General features: G+C 40.8%; 1 pseudogene; it reads left to right on the top strand.

Annotated features, from left to right (window-relative positions):
• The window catches only part of LOC119332953, a 7,788-nt pseudogene extending 2,314 nt beyond the window's left edge, over nucleotides 1-5,474 (top strand).
• The last annotated feature ends 2,773 nt before the right edge of the window (nucleotides 5,475-8,247 follow it).

The raw sequence follows: 8,247 nt of genomic DNA, 5'->3' as shown, positions 1-8,247 counted from the left end.
GGGCCCCTGAAAGTCTGGGGCCCCCTCCCAGGTATACGTACGTTACTACGTACAGGTCTTCGAGGGGGCAAATCAATCAGCGCCTGGCTCTTTTGTTTTTTATTTTGATCAAATCTCGGCGCCTCGCTCAGCTTCTGCGTGCTAGCTAGCATAGAAAAGTAAACAGATTTGGTGGGCCTGGCCCATATTCGCACGTACATGGTCACGTGGAGACCGGAGAGAAAAGTAATCGTTCCATTGATTTTCTGTAACTTTGGATTGGATCGGCCGTCCCCTGCCTTTTCTCCTCTTCCGCTGTACGTGTTCGTCTAATCTCATTGACTCTGTGACTGCATCTCTGCCTCCTCACGAACGACGCCAGGACTGCGGCAGGTACATCTGGTTGCGCCCTCTTCCTCTCTTCCCTCGCATGATCTTCGTCCTATTTCTTTCTTTTCTCATCCTGATTCCCAATTTCTCGATCGATTGACAGATTGACAGATTAACACGACATTGTTTTTAGGGCGCTCAAATCATTGCGTCCATTTTGCCAGATTAGATTATATAGAGAAGGTATTATTCCATGCCCTAGCAAATTCTCATTATATTAGATGGTCTTCTGCACTTAATCTAATGTTTTATTTAGTTTTGCGGTAATTTTAAAAACTAATTGTTCTTTTCAATTTCAGCAGGGTCATGTCGAGTTCAGGTAGAAAGTATACATCCAGAAGTCATAAAAGGAAAAAAGAAGGAGGCAGATTAAGAGAAAGAAGCATTGAGCGGATCTCTTTTTAAATATTATAAGAGCGATACGAGCACGCCAAAAAATCCAGACGAGTTGGCGATAGTTCTTGCGAGTGACCAAACTAATGGCAATCAAGAAGATGATGGTCATACTCCTACAGAAGGCAATGTTGACGTCAACATGGATGATAGCAATGTGAGTGATCATGAGCCCATATTTAATTCATATGCGGTAGAATCTACTAGTGTTGATGAGGAACAAGTTAGTGTGGATATTTATGACCCAAGCAATTGGGGTAATCTTGATAACAAAGCGAGGGACATATTAGTGGAAGAGGGGCCTAAAATGGAAGAAGAAAACAATAAATATCCTTTGAATGAAAATTCAAGACATTTTTCGTATAGCCATTATTACTCCAGAAAGATGAGCAATGGAGAGGTGCGTGATAGGAAATTGTTAGTTTTCTCAAAACACACAAAGAAAGTGTTTCGTTTTCGCTGTAAGCTTTTCAATTTTGATAAATGCAAGAATGCAATGGGGAATGATGGGTTTTGTGATTGGAGGCATATTAATGAAAGACTGAAAGAGCACGAAGCTAGTGATTTTGCATCTCAGAATGTTAGGAGAAATATTTGAAGCTATATGTAATACATTATGTGATATGCACAATCATTTTGGATGCACTTTCTTTGATACAAATTATATGTACATACGATGATTATTAATAGGCATTTATACTAAGGGCCCCAAAGGGCCCCGGATTGTCGTTTCGCCCCGGGCCCCCAAAATCTTAGGACCGGCCCTAGATTTGACTGAAGGAGGCTGCGTCGTGCCGTCGTGGTATGAATAGGATCGGCAGAAGCAGGGCAGGGAGAGCAAGCAGAGGCGGCCAGGCGTGCAAGGGCAAGGAACAGCGAAGACAAATTTCGCGTACTAACCAACGTAGAGGCCAATCACACGTAAGAACCCAACGCCCAGGAGGCCAGGAGACTAGAGGCAATCGGCCAATCTGGCCACTAGCGGGCTTCACATGGGCCTTTTCCTTTGTTTCTAAAATTAGCATTGAGATAGGGGGGGCCGAGTATGTATAAACCTGAGGAATACGTGCGTTCCTGTCGCTAATTACGTTGCATCGCTCGATCGTTAGGGGGGGCCAGGCCCCTGCTCGCTCCCCCTTGGCTCCACCACTGCTTTCAGGCACTGAAGCTGCGTCCGTAGGAGACAAACACCATGCATTAAACAGCCATCAGAGAACCATTTACATTTCTTAGTTGACATGCATGATACTTCATATGATACTCCCACTACGACCAGCCTAACGCATAGCACTATAGAGTATTATGTTAGATGACCCTATTTATTGACATGAAGACACAAAGTACTATAGTATTTATTATAATATAGTATTATGATATGATACACAACTTTTTTTCTTCATTTAATTTTATGACACCTTATCAAAATTACTTAGTTGACATGTGTAGTACTAGCCATGATACTCTCATTACGGGCAACCTAAGGCATCCATATGTCTCCAGCATTCTTCTTTTTTTGTTGGGCGCATTTTGTATCAGTTTTTTTTAGGCATTGTACTATTCTTCCGGGGGATTCGTTTGTATCGGTTTTGCTAATGCTCCTGTCATAACTAATGGTCTCTGCTGTACGACACTTCATTACCTACAATAGCACCACATCGCCCACGCCAAAGCTAAATGCACCGCTTCCATTGAGGCTCAATAAGAAAAAATATATTTTACTTATTTTTAAAACTTAAAAAGATATAATCTTATTAATGTATATATAATGAAAATGAAAAAATGGAAAATATTTATTTGGTCAGAAACATATTTAAGAAAATATTTATATTTTGTAAATGAACATGTACAAAAATATTCAAGTATTAAAAAAAATCAAATTATCAAAAAGGCTATTCATGATTTTCTGTCCTGTAATTAAAAAACTTCCCCTATGAAAAAACTATTCCTACAATTTTGAAACTGTTCTAGCATTTTAAAAAATGTTCACTAAATTTCAAATTTGTATATATATTTACAAAGTTTGTGTAATAATAAAAATTTGCATCAAAAAGATACATTAGAAGATAAATATTAAGTAAAAAACAGAAAGTAAAAAAAATAAAGGGAACCATAAAAGTCATAAATATGAGAATAAAATCTATTAACAATGGGGAGATAATTTTGAAAACTAGATATAGAAAGCATCAAAATTGGCTCGGCTCACATAGATGCGTGTCCTTGGGCGTGGGTCCAGGCCTAGAACGTGAACTATTTTTCCTTTTGTTTTCTTTCCTTTGTTAGTTTTTCATTTCTTTTTATATTTCTTATTTCACTTATTTCATTTTTATTGCAAAATATGGGTACTTTTTTATGAAATATGAGAATAATTGTGTTTGAATAACAAGATATTTTTATAAACATGGATAATTTGAAGAACATAAACAACTTTTTTTTAGAGTGAAGAACATTTTTTCTATGGGCAGAGACAAAGAATTACACCCTACTCGTCACTCGAACCCATATGTCTATATGTGCCCACTAATAAGTCAGCGTGCCATCAGTTGTTTATCACACCATTAGATGATAGAAGGGCATTGATGTGATCGTGACATCATGTCGTCCATGTATGTTATCTTTTCATATTTGGGTGGTTCACTTGGCTTAATGCTTGTTTGTTGTATGTAGATATCGATGAGTGCACCCAGGCGCAATCACATCCATGCTATGGCAAATGTACCAATACGGATGGATCTTTTGATTGCAGTTGCCCGCGAGGAACCCAAGGCAATGCCACCCTACTTAATGGTTGTGTCAAGTCTATGGACTTAGGTGAATACCATTCCCAACATTTTAGTTTCATCGGATTACAGTGTATACATAAACTATCACAGTGTTAACTACTACTTCTCTTTTTCAATTAGGTGAAAAAATATTGTACTTCTCTCTGAATAACTTATACTATCCCATATTGCCATCTTAGATGCTATCAATATTTGCAAGGACAATATCATGGTTCGACATATGTTTTGTGTGTGTTAGTTCCAGAGCTATCCAAAATCAAGTATACTGTAAACGGATGCTAATAATCAGTTATACATGTAATGTAGATAAATTATGATTTTTGTTTACGAAATTTGTGAAAATATGCTAAGCTAGAAGAGAAAATCCATAAAAAAAGAGCCTTACTGCATAATTAAATAAGCATGGAATGACAACATATTTATAGATTAAAAATAAGGAAATAATCCACACACAAGAGTAAGTCGTCCAGATTGGTGGAATGGATAGATAAAGGCATCTAGAATTAAATATGCCATAATCTTACATCGGTACTAATAGATCAACCTAATCCAATTTTTCAAAGCATAAATCACTGCTTTGTTTCGCGTATGATCCACCTAGGTTTTGGTAACCATCTTGTTACCAAACCTTTTGGCTCCTCCCTTAATTTGTGTCCCACAAATTCCCTCATTTATTTGAGTTCTCTCATCAAATTCTTTCCCCACTTATCTATCTTTTTTTACAGGTTTAATTATTGGTCTATCAATTTCTAGTGGCCCGACTATTCTACTTTTGTTTATTAGCTTAAAAATAATAATCAGCAAGCTTAAGCATCAAAAGGCTCAGGAGCTGAGAAAAAAGTTCTTCAAACAAAATCGTGGACAACTGTTGCAAAAGTTGGTGTCTCATAGATCAGACATTGCAGAGAAAATGATCATTCCTTTAAAGGAGCTAGAAAAGGCTACAAACAACTTCCATCAAATTCGCAAGCTTGGTGGAGGAGGGCATGGTACAGTATACAAAGGAATTTTGTCAGACTTGCATGTTGTGGCCATCAAAAAGTCAAATATTGTGGTCAAGAGAGAAATCAATGAGTTTATAAATGAAGTTGCCATTCTCTCACAGGTCAATCATAGGAGTATTGTAAAGCTTTTTGGATGTTGTCTCGAGACAGAAGTCCCCTTGTTGGTTTATGAATTCATTTCCAATGGAACCTTATGTGATCATCTTCACAAGGAGCCGCTGGGATCAATAACTTGGGAAGATAGATTAAGGATCGCAACAGAAATTGGCAAAGCCCTTGCTTACCTTCACTCAGCCATTTCTGTCCCAGTAATACACAGAGATATCAAGTCTGCCAATATACTACTTGATGATGCATTTGCAACAAAGGTGTCTGACTTTGGAGCTTCAAGGTACATTCCTCATGAGCAGTCAGCGATAACAACAGTGGTTCAAGGTACTTTTGGATATTTAGATCCTACATACTATTACATAGGTCGGTTAACAGAAAAAAGTGATGTTTATAGCTTCGGAGTAATTTGATTGAGTTGCTTACTAGGAAGATGCCAACTACATATAGATCATCTGAAGGAGATTGGCTTGTTGCACAGTTTGTTGAACTATTTGCAGAAGATAAATTGGCTAAAATATTGGATCCACAAATCATGGAGGAGGGAGGTAGCCAGCTTGGAGAAGTAGCTGCTCTAGCCATGTCGTGCATAAAACTAAGAGCAGAGGAGCGACCAACCATGAGATCATTGGAGATGACATTCGAACGCCTCCAAGTACACAAGGAGCCTGTCCTGAATGATTTTCTATCGGAAACAAACGAGATGAATTATTTGACAACAAGATATTCATCAACAATTAAAAGGACAAGCTTGGAGAAAGTGAGCAGGCAATATACTCAGGAACAAGAGTTCGTGTTGTCCGCTAACTACCCTCGATAGTTTTGTTTACATATGAAAGAGTTGTCGCAGATTGTTGTTTGTAGTTTGCTTAACTTCTATGTCGTCTTAGTTAATTTCTGCTAGTTCCATTGACTGATTGTTTTAGTGTTGTTCTGCTGGTATAACCGCCTTCTCTGCAGTCACCATATTTTCCGTTATGCGTTTATTGTTGGTTGAACCGGGTTGCTCTATTTTTCATTATTATTCATATAGCAGACGCAAAATTCAACATTAGTACTGAGTAGAGAAAGAGTGGGCTAGATTCCATTACTGAATGTGAGTGCTATGGAAATGCCTCCGCATCGGCAGATCAATGGGCTAGTATGTTCTAAAATAGTACCAAGTATTTAGAGGTCTTGAGAGCACATACTGAATAATCATGTACTCTAGTATTTGGATCTTCTTCATTGCTTCGACCAAATACTCAAATTCGGAACCCAAGCAATCATACACACCAGTAAAACTTGGATATCACATTGAGTTCACACAACAAATTAAAGAAGAGTCCCTTTTAGCTTTCAACGACGATGCTGCAACTAGAACTTGTATTTTTCATAACACTCAAACCTTTATGGGGGGAAAACATGAGCATGTCTGAAAGTTTTAAAGCCTAGTATCTCTTCAACCCCGCTACATCTAACGGTCCTACCGAAATACCGTGGTGCTCTTCACGCGCCGACTCTGTATTCCACTGTATACTCCCGTGTCATGATGTTCCTTAGGATTGGTCGAAATGGGGTCATTCAGGGTTCATTGGTCGAAATGGGGTCATTCAGGGTTCATTGGTCGAAATGGGGTCATTCAGGGTTCTCTTGCACACATACCAACCATATTTGAGTTCAATCCAACAGTTCAGTATCCAACAAAGTTTAGTAGAACTATAGTCCACTCAAAATCACATATATGCCTTTGTAAGCCCTTTTGTGGGACATGCCAATAAATTATATTTACTAACATTTTGATAGTTAATTCTTTCATACAGTTAACCCAAAAGGGCATGTTTGGCGTAGCTTGTTTTCCAGGTACTCCCTCTGGTTAGGTTTATAAGTCGGGCACGAGTTTTTAACTCTTTAATTTGACTAGGGAAACATTTATTATATTTTAGATTCTTCACTAAAGGAACTTTCTAACTATATAATTATTTTGGCATATCACACGTGTTTTATTATTCAAATCAAAGATCTAAAAACCCATGCCCGACTTATAAACCCAACCGGAGGGGGTACCTTTTCTTGGGTTATGTGTTAGTAGCTCCAATAGTTATTTGAGCTGTCGATAAGGAAACGATAATAGTGATGTTTAGGTGAGTCGCTCTATTTACACTTTATGTCAAAAATTGTGTGTTTACACCATTTTATTATAGTATGCAAATTTGAGATCTATTGAGGAGCTAGTGAGTGCGAGCTATCGGCTGTGTACTGCAAGGGGGCTAAGTTAATGTACCGAAAAGTAACCATCGTATTCAATATGAGAGACAGACCATCACTGAGGCACAATATATTCGTCCAACAATGCTCTAGCATGGTATGGACTGACGTACCGAGGCTCCCGCCAAGTGACTATCATTGTCCACATGAGCCCTGTTTCTGACGCCCAAAGGGTGGTCGCCCCTTTCCACACTTTTGTTTTTTGAATATATTTTTAAAAAGAGGATGTACCCCTGCCTCTGCATCTGGACGATGCATGTAACCATTTTATTAATTATTCACAAAGACCTTATAAAATAATATATCAGTACGCCTGAAGCCACTATCCAGGCAAAACCTATTGCTACTCCTATCCCCTTGATGAAAGGGTGCCGAATGTCTGAACCTAATACCAAACAGACATTGCACCAAAGCCTAACATCTAACGTCGGATGCCCCATCATAGCCACATACTGGGACTGGGTTACACACCAGTCCGACGCCCTCACAGCGGGCACCACATGTGCTCTACAAGGCCCGACACCACCCTCTTCCATCGATCCATCTTCAGAGCAGAAACTGGCGCATCGACCGTGCCAGGCCGGTCTACCAATGACGCCACCACGACGCTGGACAATGTCGTCCTCCCGCGCGAGTCCATCCCCGCACATCTGACGACGAATCTGCACTCCACCACGCTGTCGAGATCTGTCGCCGTCAATGTGTAGGATGAAGCACTGCTCCACCAAAGCTGCGGTCCACTGATCCCTCGAGCCCATGCACACCTCCAAGAATGACACCCCCAGGGGGGAAACGACACAAGAAGGCCGCCGTCTTCCTATCTACTGATCTAGGGTTTTCCCCGGAAGTAGCAGATGTTGGCCTAGAACTTCTCCATGGTGATACCTCCAGGAAGGGAACGGCACCGAAGAGCGCTGCCATTGCCAGTCTTGGCACCTAGGCGAGAGCAGGTTTTCACCCAAATCTTTTTGAAGAACTCCATCCAGCTTTTTGTGCACGAATCATCACCTTCTGTGCCGGTGACCAGACCAAATGGACCCAGCCGCTGCCGCTTGACTGGCCACGGCACCACCACGGTGCCAGAGCAAGCGATTACGTCAGGCCGGCCGCACCAGCCTGCCGCCGCGAACCAGATCTACCGGCCCGCCTAAGCCCATTTGGGCCCGGTGAGACCCCAGGTTCAGGCCACCTCCACGGGGCGCCTCCGCTGATGACGCCGCCACATCCGCCGCCGGGATCCCGCCGCACCGCGCTGCCGAATCACCTAACACTGGTAGAAAAAGGGCCTGTTGTCCTGGTTTGTAAGGGCCTTTAGTCCGGTTCCTGAACCGGGACTAAAGGGTCGG

Source organism: Triticum dicoccoides, chromosome 7A (genome assembly GCF_002162155.2).
Source record: "Triticum dicoccoides isolate Atlit2015 ecotype Zavitan chromosome 7A, WEW_v2.0, whole genome shotgun sequence".
NCBI classification, from domain to species: domain Eukaryota; kingdom Viridiplantae; phylum Streptophyta; class Magnoliopsida; order Poales; family Poaceae; genus Triticum; species Triticum dicoccoides.
The sequence above is the reverse complement of the archived record's forward strand: the minus strand, read 5'-3'. Positions and strand labels throughout refer to the sequence as shown.